Source organism: Phyllopteryx taeniolatus, chromosome 3, assembly GCF_024500385.1.
Source record: "Phyllopteryx taeniolatus isolate TA_2022b chromosome 3, UOR_Ptae_1.2, whole genome shotgun sequence".
Lineage (NCBI taxonomy): Eukaryota > Metazoa > Chordata > Actinopteri > Syngnathiformes > Syngnathidae > Phyllopteryx > Phyllopteryx taeniolatus.
The window spans coordinates 25717104-25739651 of NC_084504.1; the positions used below are offsets into that span (position 1 = coordinate 25717104).

Here is a 22548-nt window from a genome sequence, read left to right on the forward strand (position 1 = left end):
AGTCACACAAAAATGCATAGCTCAAATTGTTGTTTCACATACAAGACCTTAAGTTCAATGAGAAAGTGCTTTTGTGTTTTGTTTTTCCTTTGGCTTTTTTGTGACGCCACCAGAGAACGGCACCAGTGAGGGCAAAGAGGAAAACTGTAATGGTAACCAATTGCAACATATGAGTACAATATGGCTAAATTGACAAGATTAAAAGATTAATAGAATATACACCAAAAACTTCACCTTCCAAGCATAAGTGTTCATCTCCCGCTTTGCATTTGTACTTTTTAAAGTATTTGTATGTTTTGCTATTAATAGTGGTTAAATTCTTTATACGCTAATGGATCACAGTTAAGAATGTCGCGGTTAACACAGACTAAAGATGAACAGTTACTACAATTTTTGCGATGTGAGTTTGCCTCCAGAATGGATTATTATTTCCATTAATTTCTATGGCGAAAAAAATTGGCAGTTTAGCCTTCAAAGTTTTACTGTAGCTTTTCCGTAGTTACCAATGCTAAGCTAATGTGAAATGGGGTCAAGAAAAGCAGATTTCTTTGCTGAAATCTTTAAAGTTTAACTACTAGGGCAACAGATTGAACACTTGGGATTTACCGGACATTCCAAATGGGTAGTTAAGTATTAAAACTCCCTCTAAGATCTCATCCGCTCTATAAATATGTATTACATTCTCAATTGGGGCACTCGGCTGACGTTTCATGGACAAAATCCCTTCACGTGTCTTGTTAAGTGGCTGAAAAGAACGATTTAAGGTCTTTTCTCCATCAGTCGCTTTCTTTTTTTGCATTCAGGCGCCTCGTTGCTGAAGGACAGCGTCCCTGTAATTTTTTTTTTTTTTTACAAATGTCATTCACCACCAGATTTCACCGTTTTGAAAAGAAAGTAGGCTTGCCGAGGGCTGTCAGTTTTCTGTCACAGAGATTATTATGTTTAACAGGTTTTCACATTATTTGTTAAAAAATTACTTTGACATACGGTATTGCATGTGATCATATGGCAATACTTTTTATTCTGATGTGAATCTCAACTGCCAACTGTAACCCGTTTCATTTCATTCATTTGTTTTAACAATTGGTACTCCACTACTCGCCACTCCGTTCATTTTGATTTGGCGAAGAGCAAAAAGTCAAAATATCGCTAAGAATGGAGCCTGTTTCTCTTTTCTCTGTAGTAATGAACCAATTTTGTAGATTAGCCATTTGACTACAAATCATGTTGATTTTAAAGTAACATTGAAATGCAGTGCTTTCTTAAGATTTGGGCTTTTTCGCAACAAGTCATACTTTTCTATCTACTGTTAAAAGCTGAAAGAAACATATCTGAAGGGACAAAAAAAATGAATGTCCATTTGTGATGGTAAATCAATGTTGTCGGTGTTAGGGTTGAATTTGTATTTTCACTCTTGAAAAAAAAAAGATTTTCCACTAGAATACAAAAATGGAAAATAAATCCTTTATTCATTTTTTATTAAGTCGGAATGTGCCATAGTCTATCACTAGACCCATGTTAGCCAGTAGTGAAGTCATAATTACAGTAAATATTTGTATGAAAAACAAATAAATACATTGAAAAACAGTAAGTACGGCAGTAACTGAGCGTGCCTTCTTGGCCCTCTTGATGTCGTATTCTCATATTACATCATTGTGCGCTGTTTTGAAATGTTGCCACCGCCATGAACCGAGGAACACCTGTACGTCATTAGTGTTAAGGATAAATCCATACTTCCTCACTTGAAAAAATGTGAAAAAAATGGCTTGTAGAGTGGAAATTTAAAGTCTTTCTACTGCTTTTTATTTGTTTTTTTATTACTGTTTTTAAATTGCTGTTTTATGAAAACCCTGCCAACTATTTCCCATAGACTAATATTTATGAGTCGTTTATGTTCTTCTCAACTCACGTGGCAAGGTAAAACACGATATTAATTCAAGGTCAAATACTTCGACACAAGGTCAAATAGGTTGACACAAGGCGCACCCGTTGGAATTACGGTAAAAGAGGTTGACACAAGTTAAAAGACGACAAATGTCGACACTCGGTCCAACATGTTAACACAACGCTCACGTCATCAAATTAATGAGTTTTACATTTTACATTGAAATTGGCATTATTCATTAGTTCAGTGGCTAATTCATACACCAGAGTTTGACGTACAACCATCAATCATCGCAAGCTATTCTTTGATTCCCAGATTCAACAATTCATTGACCAGTCATGGTGAAACATAAATGTTCGAACCAGAGAGGTTTTGTTGAGCAGTAATTGGGAACATTTGATTAATACGGGCATCTAGAAAGGTCAGGAGCAATATTTCTCAATCACTCATAAACAGGGAGGACAAGGGAGGGGGGGGGGGGGGGGGGGGGGAACGGAAGCGGTTGCGTTCGCCAGTGTCGGCAGATTGTTATCAACAAGACAAAAGTGAGGCAAATTAGCCCATCAAGTCAATTGGCCCACTGCCAATTATGCTCAACCCCCACAGTGTGACTGGTGTTAAAGTGTTCATTTAGCCCAAAGGAAAAAGCAATAAATGCACCCCCTCCTATTTACATCTGCCTGAAAGCAGTTTCATTGTGCTATACTTGCTTCTTGATTGCATTCGATGCTCAGCTCGATCACGCACCTGGACAATGTTTACCTTTCCCAGGCTTCAACGGCAGACAGCAGCGGTCTGTCACATCCACTAATACCACTCTAAAATGTGAAGTAGTTGGGATTCGAGTCGCAGGCAATGGCTCTCCCGGGAAAGAGAGTGCAGAAAAGTGGCAGAAAATGGATGGATGTTGCACAAAGGAGCGTTAAATCAATAGCACATTTGCGTTGCGATTGGGATAAATGTGTGTGTTTAGATCGCTGCTTTGCTGTGAAACCATCCTGACATGTCTCTGGTCCAGAGAAAGGTTTTGTTGACCAAAGTGTAGTAGCATCTGAAGACCTTGCCATGGGCCCCACCTAAAACTCCCAGTTTCTGGGTTTTTACTTTTTCAGGCTTCAGGTTGGTGAATGTCTCTGAGGATAACCCAAAAGAAAAGATTCCCAAATTCTTTTCAATAAACAGCAATTAAAGAAAAGCTAAGAAAATACATTAGTCATGTTTGTGTGCATACACTTTTTTTTCTTTCTTTTTTTTAGGGGGAATGGTGGGTGGACAGAACTGGGCTATAAAATTGTGAAGTTAAAAGACCCCATAAGGCAAAGTATATATCATCCTGTGCTCAGTGCTGGTGGCTGAAGCAGACCATGCACTAAATGATCATGACAGCGTGCGGCTCACCAGGGGTGCTTTTAGCTGCAGCCGTGTCTAATATGAGGGGGAGACGACAACAGTATTGTTGTGTTTTTGTTTAATGTCCCCATGTTTAATGTTTCACTGCATTGTACAATAATGTGCTTGCTTCCCCTCAGATGGCCAAAGCAGCAATTAACATAATAACTCCTACATACTGTAAGGAGGTGGAAAAACAAACAGTACATTAGGTAACAGTGATAAGAGTGAATAATAACCGGAGGGAACTAGAATATTGAAATGCCAGGTGACGCAGTTTGATAATTAATGAAGATAGGCCTACTAAAGAACATTTCAGAATCAGAATCATCTTTATTTTGCCATGTATGTCCAAAAAAAACACAAGGAATTTGTCTCCGGTAGTTGGAGCCGCTCTAGTACGACAACAGACAGTCAATTGACAGAGAACACTTTTGAGACATAAAGACATTGAGAAAAACAGTCACTGAGCAATAAAGGGTTGCGGGTTATCTGGTAATGCCGGTACAATTATTATTATTAAACTGCTCTAAGTCCTCTAGCACTTAGAGCAGTTTGAAATGACTAATAGAACAATAGTCCAGTGCAATGACCATTGTGCAAAGGGCGTCGAGACTTCAAAGAATGTATGCAGTTTAAAGTGACTAGTAGTGCGATAATCTGTGACAATGTCGATTGTGCAAATGTTGCAGATACTCCTCAGTCAGTGTGCAAGTGGTGCAGATGCTACTCTGGCATGAGTGGCCAGTATTGGTCAACAACAACAGATATGCAAATAGTGAACCGTGGCGAGACTACCACAGTGAGTGCACGAGTACTGTATAATTGGCCCGACAGAAATGTGACAACAAACTCAAGACAAAAAAATTGGCAGCATGTTGCAATGGAATTGTAAGTTAGCTGTTTAAGAAGTTGATTGCAAGACGGAAAAAGCTCTTGGAATGACTGCTAGTTTTAGTTTGCATTGATCGGTAGCGCCTACCTGAGGGAAGGAGCTGGAAGAGGTGGTGACCAGGATGTAGAGGGTCCAAGAGGATTTTGCACGCTCTTGTCTTAGTTCTGGCAGCGTGCAAGTCCTCAAGGGTCGGTAGGGAGGTACCGACAATCTTTTCAGCAGTTTTGATTGTCCGTTGCAGTCGGAGTTTATCCTTTTTTGTAGCAGCACCAAACCAGACTGTGATGGAAGAACACAGAACTGATTCGATGACTGCTGTGTAGAACTGCCTCAACAGCTCCTGTGGCAGGCTGTGCTTTCTTAGAAGCCGCAGGAAGTACATCCTCTGCTGGCCCTTTTTGAGGACGGAGTTGATGTTGATCGCCCACTTCAGGTCCTGAGAGACTGTAATTCCCAGGAACTTGAAGGTCTCGACGGTTGACACAAAGCAGCTGGACAGCGTGAGGGGCAGCTGTGGCGAAGGATCCCTCCTGAAGTCCACGATCATCTCTACAGTCTTGGAGCGTGTTCAGGTCCAGGTTGTGTCGGGTGCACCACAGCTCCAGCCGCTCCACTTCCTATCGATATGCAGACTCGTCACCATCTTTGATGAGGCCGATGACAGTGGTGTCATCTGCAAACTTCTGGAGTTGGACAGCCGGTTGCTGAAGTCCACGAACAGGATCCTTCCGTAGGTCACCGCGCTGTCGAGGTGTTGTAGGATGACGTGCAGTCCCATGTTGACTGCATCATCCGCAGACCTTTTTGCTCGGTAGGAAGACTGCAGGGGGTCCAGCAGGGGACCTGTGACGCTCTTGAGGTGGTCCAGCATGAGGCGTTCAAAGGGCTTCATGACCACAGATGTCAAGGCGACAGGCCTTTAGTCATTCAGACCCGAGATTGTAGGTTTCTTGGGGAATGGGATGATGGTGGAGTGTTTGAAACAGGACTGTACTTCGCACAGTTCCAGAGATCTATTGAAGATCTGGGTGAAGACTGGAGCGAGCTGGTCTGCGCAGACTTTGAGGCAGCATGAGGACACATGGTCTGGGCCTGCCGCTTTGTTAGTCTTTTGTTGTTTGAAGCTGCGTCTCACATCCTGTTCGTGGATGGTTAACGCAGAAGTCAGAGGTGTGATGGTGGTCGGTGGTGCGGATGTGTGGGGTGTGAAAGTGTCCTTTTCAAATCTGCAGTAGAAGATGTTCAAGTCGTTGGCTAGTCTACTAATGTTCTTAGCTTGGGGGGATCGTCGCATGTAATTGGTTAGCGATTGTAATGCATGCCAGACTGATTTAGAGTAGTTAGTGCTAGACTGTTTTTTTCACTTTGCTGCATAGTTTCTCTTTGCAAAGTTAATTTATTTAGTCAGGTTTCTAGTACGATTATACAGGGCCCTGTCCCCGCTTCGATATGCGTCCTCCTTAGCTTGGCGAAGTTGCTTCACATACAGAAGACTTTTAGAGGGAAAACGGTCGCATGTCGAGTTTGATTTTCCATAGAGTTTGCAAATGAAGTAGCATCTAAAGGCAAACATCTCAGTCTGACAATGTCCGCGACATCGATGAGTATATGTTGATCGTCAGGGCAGCGGCAGCTGACGGCAAGCATCAGTCCCTCGCAGAGTTGCATTGCTTGACCGCTGCGTCTATTACGCCACCTTCCTGTACTGCCTTCTCTGCGGGAAATCAAGTTCACAGCACGCCAACCCGGCAGAACATAGACATGAGCTTTGAAAAGAAAATGTATGCCTCTGCAATAATGTACACTTTCTCCGTGCAACAAAGGACTTCCACAAGGAGTCGGTCTGCAGTATTAGTTGAATGGGTCCGTTGAATCGTTTTAAGGTATTGAGATTTGCTTTGCTGTTACTTGTTTTGTGGGGTATTATGTTTGATGGCTATGATGACCAGTGATGGGAAGTAATTAAGTATGAATACTTTGTTACTGTACTTAACTAGATTTTGCAGGTATCTGTCCTTTCCATAAGTATTTATTTTTCTGACGTTTTACTCGTACGCCGTACATTTCAAAACAGATATCTGCACTTTCTACTCCTTACTTTTGTCAAAATAGGCTTCTTACTTCGATCTTGGGGTACTACAAGGCAGAAAAAACAAGGACAGCTCCAAAAATGATTGGTGGCGAATGTGTTCTGCTGGCCAAAAGGTCACCAGTTTCTGGCATTCCAAAATTGTACCATCTATTGTGAAAAATCACAAAGTGTATTTTGTCAGTTGTTATCATTTCCTAGTTTAACCGTTTCGTTAGTCTGCTCACAATGCTAGCAAAGCTGTGGGAACACGTCGTTCTGATAGCATAAAAGTCAAACCAATGATAGACAGCTGTTGTTTTCAAACAACAACCGACATGTAACATATTTTTTTCTTCTCTGTACAAGCACAATGCAAGCTAATAGAGGGAAACTATTTTGTTCAAGGTTTGTATGTCTGTACATTCTTACTTTTACTCAAGTCTTTCTTTTTGTAAGAATCTGAAATTCTACATAAAGTACACAGTACACACTTTGGCCATTTCTGATGATGACAAGGGGTCTTAGGTTTACACGGTTTCGACATACGATGTTACTAGGTTATGAACAGCTTCCAATGAACTAGTTTGCGCAGCGGAGAAACAACAAAGCATGCTCAGTTACTGCCGTACTCACTGTTTTTCAGTTGATGGTTTTATAGTAATGTCTTTCTCATACAAACTGATTGATTGATGTCGCCGCCATAAACCGAGGACCCGCAGTAGCTACATTATTACTTGACCACACCGTGACATTTGCGTAGCATTTCAAAGCTTTCAAAAAATGGCCGATGCTGACAGTACAAGGTGACTCAACGACTCATTTCTACACGAAATCACCCTTTTATGTGACATTGCACAGCGTAGCACTTATCAATGCAAAAACCTGGTTGGCAAGGTAGCAAGAGAGTAAAAGACATTTATTTCTGTGCGGACACACAAACACACATCCATCCATCCATTTTCTGTACCGCTTATCGGGTCGCGGGCGTGTTGGAGTCTATCCCAGCTATCTTTGGGCGAGAGGTGGGGTACACCCTGAACTGGTCGCCAGCCAATCACAGGGCACATCGAAACACAAAAACTAAAAACTTTTTTTCACCACAGAAGAGCAGGAATTTCCTTTTGCCGTGAGGTATCCTTAGATCTTGCGTGATGTCATAGAAACACAAAAACTAAAAACTTTTTTTCACCACAGAAGAGCAGGAATTTCCTTTTGGCGTGAGGTATCCTTAGATCTTGCGTGATGTCATAGACGACGCCACAGTTTAATGTGACATTACGATAAAGATCCAAATCTTGGTTATGTCATAGGGTTGTTTTGCTGCATCTGGCATATAATTGATTCGTATCATTACTTTTACCAATTTCAAGTCATTTCAGTGCCCACCTTGGGCTTTTATTTGTAAGGGGATTTTGCGTGATTGTGTATACATTATTCATACATTAATTAGATGAATACAAACATACACGTGTTATTGTTTCATTGTATTTTACATAGAAATTAGCTTTCAAAACGACAAAAACAGTAAAGCACCTTGGCCTGTTGTCTCCATTGTTCTAATCACATTTACATTACCACATGTTCAGTGTTATTGGGTTTGTGTACGCCTTTGTGTGAGTGGCGCTACTCATGACTTCATGTATATTTAGACGAGCTGAAGGGCTTCAGGGGGGGACCATCAGAGAGGTTGCAGGTGCTTGTGCAATGAGATTAAATGAGTTTGTATTTCCATAGTACATCTGCACATGCATTCGTTTTATTATCATGGTGATGAATGCATGTGAATTAGACAGAGAGAAGACAAACTAAGTACAACTGATGCCGCGGATGAGAAGTCCTGTCAAAGCGAAAGCTTGAGGTGGTTGAATTGCTAAAGTTGTGCAAAGCAGAAGCTATTTTTTTTTTAGTTTTTTTTTTGAGTTTTTTATTTAGATGACTTGGGTTAACGTTGCAATCAATAATACATTTCTCTCTTAATATTCTTGAAGAGGAAATCACAAGAGACAGAGATGTCTTTGGAATAAAAGTCTTATTCAATGATTGTAAACTAACTAATGCTAATGTGGTAGCGTTTGATAGTAATTTTTTTGATTGTTAAAAATGGGGGCAACTGTGTGGAATCGACTGATTAATCTTGAAGCACTGAGGCAACATTTAGAGCCACAAGCATAGGTGATGATGATTACCACTTTTTATTCAATGAATAAATGATTTGATCATCATGCACATTGTATATAAATCATTGAGGTGGTTGAATTGCTAAAGTTGTGCAAAGCAGAAGCTATTTTTTTTTTGAGTTTTTTTTTTTAGTTTTTTATTTAGTTGACTTGGGTTAACGTTGCAATCAATAATACATTTCTCTCTTAATATTCTTGAAGAGGAAATCACAAGAGACAGAGATGTCTTTGGAATAAAAGTCTTATTCAATGATTGTAAACTAACTAATGCTAATGTGGTAGCGTTTGATAGTAATTTTTTTGATTGTTAAAAATAGGGGCAACTGTGTGGAATCGACTGATTAATCTTGAAGCACTGAGGCAACATTTAGAGCCACAAGCATAGGTGATGATGATTACCACTTATTATTCAATGAATAAATGATTTGATCATCATGCACATTGTATATAAATCATTTCACAAAGGTATGCTCTGGTCAAAATGACCCAAACATAAATTAAAAACTTTTTTAAGCGATTAGTTGATTAGTCATCGCATCCACTCCTCAATGACGCAAGCGCTTGAAGTCAATTAATCTGCAATCACGTGTTTTGAAATTAACAACACAGATGCCTCGTTGAAAGCGACAGGTGGTGGGTCTGTGCAGCAAATTAGCAGCGGTGCCTCAAGTGTGGAGAAATATTGGACCAAAAATGAAACTGTTAGCTCAAATATAACAAAAGCCCAATTGCTATGCATGCCCATCTGAAAAGGCAACCCCTAACGCTAGCTGATGAACAGCCTAAATCCAGAGACTATACTGTAGCGTATAGTGGTCGATCGAGAACATCGTTATTGTGAAAATGAAGGTTGAACTGTCACTATGCAAAATTTAGTGTTTCGCTCAAGCTAATGCTGATCCAACAACACTGGAGCTCTGCTTTGCATTTGGCTATGATATGATTGGAGGTTCCGTGTTGTCTGGTGTTCCTGTGAAAATGGTGGATCTTATTTGAATGGTACACGACAGCCCAGTAAAACTGGCTTAAATTCAATGTATGGACATCAGCGGCTGCGATTGGCAGTCTATAGCAGAACTTTGTCCAGAGTGAGATGGGATAGGTTCCAGGTTACCTGTGATCCTAATGAGGACAAGCAGCATAGAAAACTGGATGAATGGACTATACCAGACATTTCCTTTTACCCAATAACACGTTAAATAAGACGGGTAAAAATTCATCTATTTTTATGCCTCGTCTTACCTTGGAGAACACACTCTATATCAACATTTCAACAGGGAGACCATTACGTGAAATAAATGGACATTTTTGCGAAGACAATTCAACTGGTGCAGTCTCCTCCGGGCTCTGACGTGTACAGAGTAATTTGATTTCTGCCTCTGCGATCCTCCTGTGAGTTCCTCCGGTATCGCTGTATCACACTTTAATCACGCCTTATCAGACAGTGATTCTCACCATCATTAAACAAATTTTAAAAAATCTGAACTTTGTAAGGACTTCAAGAGAAGGCAAGGCACAGACCAAAGCCCAAAAATCAGCTTGTAGTTTCGCAAAATTATCACAAACGAATATGTATTTAAAAGAGTTGATGGAGGAGAGCAAAAGAACCTGTGAGAAAAATAGTCAAGATAAGGGAAGTTTCCTTATCGGGCGTCAGGCGGCGGGTGGGGCAAATCAGTTACCCGAGGCTGTTAGCGTCGAAAGAGGTCCTCCACGTTCCCTGTTGCTATCTTCCCATCAGCCCGCTGTTCCCTTCGGCACTCCCACTGAGCCGCAGACGTGATGTCGAGCAAAATATATTCTTTATTAAGAAAGGGATAACGTGTCTCCTCCCTGATACGAGTTGCACTGCGTTGCCTAACAATAGTGAAGCCATAAAGTACCAACATCGAGTGTGATTTTCAAATAGAAAAATGATTATTAAAGCAAATGATTTCTTACACATCTTGCCTGAAGGTTGTATATACTTGGAGACCAGGGGTCAAATACATGGTACCCAAATACATACACCAGGGTGCCCTCAAAGATCACATTGAAAGCAATTCACCTCGTGTAATCTTTTCAATTGACACTTCACAGATTTAAACTATGTCAGCTGAGAAGAAAGCTAAAATCAACATTCAAGCCATTTAAGCTGTTTTCTCAATCACTCTGCCCTGGTCAAATGACATGGAAGATTCTGTTTACTAATGGTGCAATCTGAGTGGTGGTGTGAGGTCATGGTGGAAATGTTTATCTTCACCTTTATCGTCACAGTAAAGTGGGGTCCACGCATAGGCCTGCCAATTTTTACCATGAAAACGAGAACCCATACATGATGAAGAAAAAAACTGGGCATGCGTGTTCTTACAACGTCAGCTTCCTCATTGGCTACAGTTCCATTTCAAGTCACAATCACGGAGTCCGCGGCTCGGCTGAAATCGGTGTTGATGACGCACATAAGGTTTTCTGGTCGTAAAGAGCAAACAGGTTTTAACCTTTACGAGTGTTGGTCCCGACTGTTTTCCAATCGGCTTAAAAAATAAAATAAAAATCTCATCACACCCCACACCACAGGTTCGTCGGTCAAGATAATTTTTCAAAGACATTTGATAATCGTGCCTTTGCTTTATATTTTAGTATTTATTTATTTTTATTGTTCAGTTACTTTGTGTTCATGGTGCTCACTAGGTTTTAGGGTGCTTTACACTAGTTTCGTTATAATCAAATTCTAGTTTGCTTCCCCACTTATTGCAGTTGAGTTTCACAGGTATGCTGTGGAAACAAACCCAGGTGCTGACCAAAATCAAGACCTCTCGCACAACACGGTTGGTACAGTTTGTGGAAGTTGGTCAGCAGCAGCCGATTCACTTCAAAACCTCTCTGAAGCCAGTTCCTCTTTTGTAAGCAGTGATGTAGTGTGTAGTCAATAGCACAACAACATTAGCGATAGCATCGACAGCTAACAGGGCGAAGCGAGGCATGGTTGCTACGCTCCCACCATATTCGAAAATCATTATGATGACATAACTACGTGGCATGTAAACAGATTAGAACAGTGACGAAACGCTTAGGATGTTTGCTGCGAGCACTTGCATACATGTTCACAGATTTGTTTTCATGACACCTGGAAACCATTTTGAACTGTAAAAAAACAGCTTGTATTTTCCTGCTGCTTGTGTAGCCCTTAGTAAATTGTAAATTGACAGTGGACATGAACTCCCTTGTCTTAATGATAAATTCAGTGGTGAGGAAACGTACATGATCCTACTCCTTTTGTACTCATTAGCGGTCAAGGTTTTGGTCATAAAACTTAATAGCGAGGGCGCTCGAAGGGCGTTAACGGAAGCGGCAATTATTTAGCGAGAAATCCCTGGGTTTGTTCAAACGAACGGGCTCAGCACAGAAACAAGGCAAGCACGTCTCATGTATATTGCATGAGGCGAAGTCACCGTTGAGACTGCCGACGCACTTCACTTTAGATCAAGAGCGCCTCAAAGCAGACCCTATTCAGTGGCAGGACCTGCGAATCTCGCCGCCCGTGCAGTTAGCGGCAAGGATCTATAAGCGTTGGCACTCGGGTCAACAGAAATGTTGTTGCTAATGAAGAGCCATCCAACAGCTGTTAGCTGTGATCACAGAGGCAGGTTTTGAGCCGTGACAGAGGCCAATGAGGGCATCAGTCCGGCTGCGACCTCATGAATATGAATGCCGCTCTCTGTGCGGAACGACCCTTTATTTTTGACGGGCTAAATGCAAATTCCTGAGACTCGCCTTGTCTGAAACAATATCCTCTACATGCTGAGAAGTGTCAGCACTGAAGGAGATGATTGCGTCTTCGTGGGCACAGAAGGTTACGAGGTTGATAATGAACCAACCGATGCCAGCATGAACGACAACAATTATGCAGATGCATGATTACTTGGACAGAATTGTCTGTTAATCCATTTTGCACTCACTTATTAGTATCACAAGGGCTCCTCAGGTTCCTTTCCTACAGCCGCAATGTAACCCGAATTCTTACATAAGTTGCTCGTTTCCAAAAAACTCAACAACATTCTAAAATCTGACTGCCGTAGTGGTGTCTTTTTATCTTTATTCTTAATTTATAAAATACATGTGGTTCTTAAAAATAAAATCCTAAGAACCTTGGATTCCAATATAATTAAGTGAACCTCAGTTGAACCTCAACAAGTGTTAAAACTAAAGGCAGAGTGACAAAAGTAAAGAGAAACACATACTTTATATAAAGTCACAGGAATATGAATATATTACAACTTTTCATATGAAAGATTTTGAAGACTAACAACCCGTGGGGTCGTTATTGTGTGTGTGCCTGCACGTTGATTGTAAACTCCATTGCGGACAAACGTGACCAAGAGTGCCACACGTGCGCTTCATGCAATTAATTATGAGCTTGAGCAAATTCGAATCAGTCAATACCTCCTGAACGGCTGGCGAGGAACATAAAGGAAAACGACAACTTGTCTTCCTGTTTGTTGTCTGTGTGTGTGGGTATGTGCTTTTATAGAGCGGCGTTAACACCTCTTCAGCCAATGACAGAGGTGAAGGATGTTAATGGCTGCGTGTAAAGGCAGGTCTAAGTTAAAGCACCCATGCTATTTGCATACGTGCTGCTGTTTGTGCATTTAAATGCATGTGAGAAAAAAGCATTTTAATTTATTTTGGGGTAAAAAGCAATAGGAATACAGAAACATTGGACTCAGAAGCCTTGTTAGCTTAGCTAGCAATGTATAGCAACTGGGCTTCATCTTTTTTAGTCATAGCCATTTTTGTTACAGTGTTGCTTACAATGGAGTACTGTTGATTTTTCAAGAATTTGAATAAAATGAGGCAAAAAGGCGAAATGAACGGCAGAGAGGCATGAAACCATATCAAAATGTAAGCATGAGTAAAAGGGGAGCACTAAAACACAACAAGCATGCAATCAGTATTAAGAAATAAATTATACGCAGGCCCACTCCCCACTTTGAAAGTGGCATCGATTTGTTCAGCGCTGCAGGTTGCATATTGATTCATCTTAATTAGTTTTAAATGAACGATTACGACTGTGTCACCGGCTGTTACTCGCCACTAGCCCACGACTGTCAGTCAGCTGAATTATTTCCGCGATTAACTAGTGTACTTGTTCGGCCATGGTCATTATAGGATTACCTCCCTTGTATTCGGCTAATGGAAGACCATGTGCAGTCACATTTTAAAGACAAATACATGGACACAAACACTATATAGAGTACACCACTCACAAAAAGTAACGGACAGCCGTCTTTCGGGTGAAATTTCAGGAAGAACCCAAAATGTGGTATAACCTTTGCAGGTGAACTTAATTTGACCTTCTCTAGACTTTTGAATATGTCCAAGCGTTCAGTGTTGCAGTACTTTTGCATAAGTTGCTGTTCTCTAACAAGGAGGTGAATGGCAACATTCACAACCGGTGTTGAATGAACAAATCGACCAATACATTTCCCGGTTCATTTAGAATTGGTCTTTAAACAGTCCTCGGCATCATGCTGTTCACAGAATGTTCTCAAGGGGAAGCGCCCAGTGATCTTAGAGTGCCGCACAGTGTCATCGGCAAGTTGCAACAGAGATACAGAGCGACTGGAAGAGTCACACAAAGGCATAGAAGTGGAGGCTCTTGGAACAGCCAGTATGCGGGCATTTCTTTAAGTAACATTTTAACATGCCTAGCGGCCATAGGGGTAATAGAAGTCTGTGCAATAACCTCCATTTATTGACTGTCATAAAAGTATAAAAAGAAGTTAACCACAAATGTAATGTTAAATTAATAAAATACATGTTTGATGATTGACGACCTGGAATTTACATTTACTCAACAGCAAAAAGCCTGCCGCACACAGAGCGATGCGCCCAAATCCGAACGAACTCTTGCATAGCATGCGGGGTTCCGCGACTATTTTCATGAGCAGCCAATCACTCAGCCACTGGTTTTGCGGTGATTCAAAATGTTTATCACGGTTGTGCGATGCAGCAACGTGGATTATAGTCAATCAAAATGCACATAAGCTTTCACAAACGCTAAAAATAAATTTCCAGGTTTTAAGCGAGGGCGACACTGCCAGCTGCCGTGCGGCTGCCAAGCCATATATAGTACAATGTTGTATAAAATATAGTAGTAGTATATAAAGTATACATATTTGTGATTTACAACAATACTTAACGATATTTAAAATTTCATACATACCTATGGATTAAATAAGGGTGGGTGGTTATTTTTTTTGTCAAGTCTGGTTGAGTTTAGTTGAGCAGTTTTTGCTCTGGAACCAGCAACACAATTTCTCTTTACACGGCACCTTGAATTTCAATTTTACAAATGCCACATTTTCTGTACAGGTGGCATGTGCTGTAGTAATAACGTCTACTGCAACACTTTGACTGCTATCAGTCATAGTAAAGGTAATCAAGGTCACCAAATACCACATTTTTTCAGAGGGGAAAAGTACAGTACAGTGTTTACTTATTCGAGTGGACAACACACTGTGACATTAACTGTGGTACTGCACAGAAATGTGAGGAAATGTGGTGATTATGGTTGTTTTTAAATGGATCCATCTAAGTGTATATACTATAAGTGTGCAAGTTGTTGTCAATAACTACAGAGACTGAGACAGTGACCTGCGATGAGGGTCTTTGCTGGTGAGGCACTGATATTAGTCAGATTTACAAATTTATGAGCCAACGTGTTGTGCAAAAAATGAATTTAAATGTATGCCTATACAGAAACTTTAGCAGTATGTTAAGACAGTGCTGTTAAAGAAAAAGCCTTTAAAAAATAAATCAACACATAGTCCTTTTTGGCTCATCATCATTTGGATTTTTTGAACACTGAAGGTAGCATTATGTATTTTTGCACTGACAAAACTGCTGCGTATATTATCACATCTTTTGCAGCATGTTCTTATCTCGAATAATGATTACCATACACTTTTTCTTGCACTCATCTTGAAAATTATTTATGCTTGTAAATTGTAGATAATTGTAAGGGTGGCAGGAAATTGCTAGAACTAATTTGCATTTTTCACCCCTTTCAATCAATGCATGTGTAATCATGCCGAGGTGAGCAAAAATGTGGTTTCATGCTACGTTTTCAAGCCTGTGAGGCACTGTTTCCAACCTCCTTCACCAGAGAGTGAAGCTGTATCCAGGGGATGCTTTAAGGTCGCTGCCGCAGACAACCACAGATGTTTGAGCTGGACTTTGAATTGATCTTAATGAGCTGTCTGACATCTTGCACGGCCAGTTGAAGTATAATTGTATGTAAAAATGAACAATGTCTAACAAAATAAATAAAAGGCTATCCTGAATAGACACATCACATGCTTTAAGCAGCCTGTAGACTCTATAGAGATCAAACTATTTTCTGAAATTTCAACTGCCACTTCCAGTGCCTGGTAAAATTGAGTGCTTTGTAAAAATTTCCTACACCTATCTGGTACAAAACTGCCACAACTGGTGCCTGGTACAACCACGTAATTTCTGTTCATTTCCGCCACACCCAATCACTAAAACAATTCTGACAAACTCTGTGCCTGGTACTGTACATCTCTGCCATTAGTACCTTGTAGAATTATGCCACATCTAGTGCCTGGTACAATTCTGGAACAACCAGTGCCTAGTAAAACATGGTACAAATCTGTCCAACTAATGCCTGGTACAACTGTTGCACATTTAAATCAGATCATCAAATGGGGGTGGGGGGTGGCTGGTCACAATTTTAAAATATTTTTTTCACAGACAATTGCCCACGCAGGTCAAAATAGCCCCACGCCCCTAAAAACTGGGATCCCGTGGTAGTACTGGCCATAAATTCTATGGTCATGTCACAACAATCTACAGATATGCAAGTTAAGGACAACACCCATTTATTGTGTATTTGATTCTCTTTTCTGATTATTTAAAAGGTCACTCAAGTCAGTCAGGGGCTGCCAGTCAAGAAGCCCAAGATATTTCCCATGGATTAAAGCCCTGGTATTAAATTTGCCTCACTACTTAATTTGCTCTCACTACCGGACTGTGACCCCCAATAAACTGATACCCACCAATTCTCCCCGGCCTAATGTCATGGCTTATTGGGTGCCTAATTTACAGACTGAAAGAGCAGAACGACAAATTGCTGAAATGAGAAAGAGCTTATAGGGAGCAGGGAGGGAAAATGCAGGATAGATAGAAATGAATTCAATTGGATCATCAAACCATGACACTCTCAGGACACAGGGTGAGCATCTAGCCAATCAAAGGCAGCCTAGCAAAGGCCAGCTTATGATGGGCTGGTTTGAAAGTGGGTTATTGTTCGCCAATTAATCCCAGGGAATCGTTGCTGAGCCGGGCTTCTCCCTCTATCGTGGTCTTTATGCCGGTCTCACAATGTCCCCTTCTTCACTCTTGTATTCCCTCTAGTCAGGGAGATGAGGAGCATGATGAAAGGAGCGAGGAAATGGTGCCAATGCTTCTAAGATGAAAGGGGAAGAGGAAAGTGGATCAATGATGGCCGTGAGAGAGGTGCGGCCGGGGTCAGTTGTAAACCATAATTCCTAAAAGCTGTGAGGGTAGTTCTCTTTGGAGAAGATGCCAAGGGATCTGAATCTCGTTGATTCATCAGGACTCATCATACAAAAGCATGCTCTTCAGAAAAGGACAGTACAGAGAGATAGGAAGGAACTATCAAATAATCTGTACACAGAACACACAACTGCAACCACAAAACCGTGATGAGATCTAGGACACACTATTTGTCTCCTGTGATTGTATCTTGTTTGCTCACAGTTTGAAGCTCCTTGCACAAGTGCAATGATGTCAGCACAGATGCAACCAGACACAGCATTTGGTACACCGAAACAATCTAAAAATCCTACTTCACTACGACCATTACGGCCATGTTACTTGAGGGCATGAGAAAACTCTGAAGTCTGGCGGGATACACTGGTGACTTCTGCATCCATGCATTTTGAGTCTTAGCGATGACCGAATTCTGAAAGACTTGGCATTGGACCTAGTCCTGCTATTAATAAAACTGAGATTGGTTACTGGAGAGAGTTCAGTTCCGAAGCAGTATCGAGGTGCCTTTGGCACCAAAACCTCACTGTTAGAGTTTCTATACTGCATTTTAATTAAGTTAATAAAGGAGGTAGGATACACACATCTCACCTAACTTTGGATGAGAAGCGGGTTATGGCTATGGCCTAGCTCCTCATTCAATGGCAGGGTCTAAAATCTCTCCAGAGTAGAAAGGCTATCCCCCTTGGAGTTTGACAAAGTACATCCATTCCCTCTCCATATCTCTTGTTCTGTTGAGGTTCATTACAGGGACTGGAGCCAGTCTTAGTTGACTTAGATGACTAAACCATGGACCGGTTGCCAGTCAATCACAGGGTGTTTTCGAAGAGCACATGGAGTGGGAATCGATTCCACAGCGGCCAGCTGCACGGAAGTCAGATAAGTGAACGACTACACTACCGATGTAGCTTAGTACCAAAACAAGGATGTTACTTGGAATGGAATGAAATCAGTAATTCACAGTTCCCCAGACAACCACCATCCCTCCATTTCCTTCCACTTGTCCCTGGGTAACCGATGAGCGAACCACTGATCCCTTTGACTTTAATTTAAGCGAGACTATCCACATGCACCCCAAAGAACCAAAACAATTACGCCTGACTGAAAGATCACAAACTGGTTCCACTCCAACTCCATTCCGGTATGCAAAAGTGACCAACTAACTGCAAGCTTATTCAATTATAACTTCCTCTGGTGTGTCACTGCCCCACATTTCCCCAATCCAGGTGAATTGTGACAGCACCTTCATCTGGATTTGCACCAGACTCTTCCTGGGCCCATGTGCCACCTCCACTACTAAGTTTCATGTAAATCGGCTGAACAATTTATGCGTAATCCTGCGAACTAACTAGCAATAATTGAAGAGTGTGTGAAGTTTAGACAGAACTGGTGCTCCCTTTCTTGGGAGAACAGAGTGGATTATGAGCTAGGATGGTGCCAAGTGTATGCTGCATCTGCTAGATGGAGACAAGAACTGCAGGCCTTGGACGTGGAGTGTCTGCCAGCTGACAACTGTTTGGACCCCGACTGACAGAGAGCCCACCAACTCCAATCTGCCGCCTTTCACAGAAATTGGGAGCTGAATAGAACCCGGAGGACAGAGAAGGCGGATGCCAATTCCGACCTGCGGGATTCGGAGCCTGTTGCATCAGCCTGTGCCTCACTTCAGCGACTTCTTGTGCTAACGGCAGCTGATTCAGCCGAAGCTTGTGTGATGTGAGTAAAAAATAGAACCTTCATCCTTGAATGTGTCACACAAATTTATTTGCCTTCAATATACAACTTGACTCGTCTGTCTGCCGCCTCCTCTCCCGCCCACCCGTTAACTCTTTCACCTTCTCCCCACTATTACATCATCTTTCACACATGTACACCATTCTTTACTTAATTTCCACTAACTATAATGTTCTTATCAGTCAGGCTGTATCATACCAATCCCCGCTTTACAGTCTGTCCAATAACAATGCCAGGAAAGGTCACAAATGCAACCACCTGACCCTAATCCTGCCCTAGCCCAGACACCCCCCTTCCATTTGAATTACGAATAACCATTATAACAAAAAAATTATAATTCTATATACATACATTGAACAGTAAAAAACAATTGACCCTAACTTTACCCTGGTGTTCATTATTGAGTCGTGAGCTGGAATCCCATAAAGAAAGCAATTAAGTGAAAGTGTTCATTTAATTTAGCAAGCTCACTTTGGACCTTATAGATGATGGCTAGCAACATCAATCTACATCTAAGACAACAAAATGCATTAGAATATTAAAGGAGCAGAGCCACAGATGATTCTCGCCAATATTGCGGGTGACCATCTAATGACATTTAGAATAGCGCAATGAAAAAGTCAAGAGGAAGCATTCGCAAGTGCTTCATGCAAATAAACACACCTGTAAGCCTTCTTAAATAACAATTATATTACAAGACAACATTGTCCTCAGCAGCACGTCGCATAAATACAAACCCACACATTTGTATTCAACCAATTGAGTCTACCTCTCTATCTGTTCGCCAAATGCCACAGATAAGGGAAAGTGGCATATGTGCATCAGGAAAAAAAAGTGAAAAATGTGGCCATAACAGGTTAATTTAAATGGAGGCAACTAGCAAACAGCCCTCAGAGTTACAAGGATAGATGTTGAATGTGTACACGCGCGCACACACACACTGACACAGACTTTGGCTTTAAACAGAAATATTGCAGAGAGATGATGCAGGTTTGGTACCAATGCTAAAATCAATTATTTAAAACCATTCCCGCAGCAACAATTAATCAATAATGATGCACATGCACACTCTTTTGTTTATACACACTATTTTCCAGGTGCATTTAGTGGTAGATATCATTATGTGCTCTCAGTTGTACACTCAATAAAGTCCCACTGCATGATCGTGTTGCCACAGTGATGCCAGAAACAGCAGACTATTAAACAATAGAAACCAAAATTGCTTTTAAACTCCTGTTTTGTTACAACATATTGAAAGAATGGACCAAACAAGAAATGTCATGACGTGTGATCCTGCTTTGTCTCTTTTGGGGGTTTTCCAGTTGCTGTCGGGGATGGGTGGAGCCTCGTGTACGCACCTGGCCCCGCATTGCCATCAGATTGGCTTTTTAGCATGAACCAAAAAGGGGACAGATGTAGTACTATTGTCGACTCACCACAATAGCCCTGTGCTTGTTTCTCATTGTGCTTAGTGTCGTTCTTCCTCGTTCTCGGTTGACTGTATGATGTTTTCTGTTCCTCTGTCTTTTTGTTTATCCATCTTGTGTAGGTTAGCTTCTATTATTCTTTTCTCTTTGTTTGCTAGTTCGTTTCTAATCTTGTGTTCATGAGATTGTTCCTTTGTTTGTAACTTCGGTCTTGTTTTCTGTTTCATTAGTATTTCACACTTGTGCTCCTTTTGTAACTGCAGTAAATATTCAGGTTTTTTTTTTCTTGTTTCTGTTATTACTTTATGGCCCTTTCACATCTTTTCTTTCAAGTGTAGGTTTTCCTTAGTTGCGCTTTTTTTGTACAGTGTCTGCTCCCCGTTGCACTCTGATAATCTACTTTGTGGATTTTTGTTTATTTCCAGGTTTTTCGCGTTAACACTTTTTGCCGTCGTTTTATTTTTATTTGGAGCTATATCACTTCAACGTACTTTGTTTGCATTATTGTTTTAGTTTCATATTTAGACTGGGTTTTGGCGTAATCTTGAGGCATCTTACGGCGTTCAGAAAGAACACAAAAAGCACAAATACGTAGGTGAGTAATGCTATGGGCTAGGCTCCACAAGAAAAATAAAAAACACATCTAGGTCAATAGTGAACCGCAGTTCTCACTCAAATGCTAACAATCACAAATCTGCTCAACAAAATAGAGTCTAGCAGTGGTGTAAGTCACTTGGAACCCAGGCTGACTACAGGAACTGGTACCTCGTAGTACCTAGTTTTGCCATTAGAAAAGTGCCAACTACTACAATGATGAGGCTAGTAGGGACCGACAGTGAAAAGGGGCATAAGAAACAATTGCCATTGATGGACAGCCTATAAAAGTCCAGAAATAAGTTCATAATAGTTGGGAAATGTCAAAAGCAGCACTCAACATAATGTATGGAGCTTTAAGGAGGTGCTATATCATTCAGCTTTGGCTAGAAAATTTAGACCAGCTGAATTGCATTCAATTTCAATGACTAGACCTTGCACATAACTCCCCCCTGCCCCCTCCCCTTTCATTAGTCAGTCATGTGCTATGAGATTGAAGTGGTGAGTCGTGACAGACAAATGTAATAAATGAGACAGCGAGCCATTGAACGACTATTAAAGGCTTGAGATGAGATTGATATTTGCAGTGAGCTCCTTCAAACAGTTGCAATGCATTTTAGCTCAAAGTATCGCCTTCTTATTTAATCTAGTTTATATGAAAGCCATTATGATAGTGCGCTTTGCATGTGGCAGTAAGTCATTGCAAATGGTTTCTTTTAGCTAATTATTGCAGAATTGTAATTCACAGATGACATGAAAGATATCCTGGAGCTTTGGTGACTGAGACATAATAATGATCTCCATGTATTTTGCTCCAGCAGGACGAAACTGAATTGATTTAATGTAACCATCATTACTTAAAAAATATTGTACAACGTGTAATACAAAGATACTTAATACAGTCTGCAATTCAGGGCTGTTCTGGAATTTGACCTGACACATCAGCAAGGTTGAGGGTTTTGGGATATCTGCCAATACCAAAACTGCATGTATTCAAGGTGGTTTTCAAGCATTTAAAGAGGTTGCCTCCAGGATCATTCGTATTTGAGTGAGGCATGTGCTACAGGGAAATCAAGCCGGGAGCAGACTCCAGAAAGATGCTGGAGGGAATACTCTGTCGGACCTAACCACTGTGCTGCGGTATATTAGTGTGACAGATCATCAGGTGTGCCAAGGGAAATTATCCAATTTAACCTAATTGGTCTTAAAATCTGAATTTATTTACTACAAATACTGTATCTTTATTCATTTGTCTATTCCAGCGACATATAGCGACAGGCAGAACAATTAAATGCTCTTCCACTTCCACAAGGTACAATTAACCTGTGTTTCCACTTTGCGGGACCTTTTTGTTTGATGGTGTACTGTAAGATTTGTCTAAAGTAAAACATTTGGCTTGGCTCAATAAAGGTTGGGAAACAATGGAATAGACACTGATTTAATATCAAACACACCCCTGTTGTGTCACTATGCATTGATAATAATTTGTAGCACGACCAATGGCAGCTTTAAGTAGTGTTACAAACAAGTGGCTATAAGCAACAAACTAAATAATGTGTTGATCATATTATGAACAAAGCAAAGGATTGAAGGTTTATGTAAAGAAGTATACCTGGCTAGTGCCATCTTGGACACACGATTGTGGTGGGCGTAGATTCAACAAGATGCTACAATTATTTCTTACAGACCTGCATCATAGTTGTTGCAGATTTTACAAATGTGTGCTTTTCGGATTGAGAACAGCGACTGCGGAGGGCATTTTTGGGACAGTCATCAGAAGAAGACAACCTGTGGTAAAGGAT

At 41.0% G+C, this 22548-nt stretch overlaps 1 protein-coding gene across 6 annotated transcripts in view; it reads right to left on the reverse strand.

The window, feature by feature from the left end:
* Positions 1–22548, reverse strand: part of grid2 (glutamate receptor, ionotropic, delta 2) — a 456195-nt gene that overhangs the window by 274773 nt on the left and 158874 nt on the right. The window lies entirely within an intron of this gene.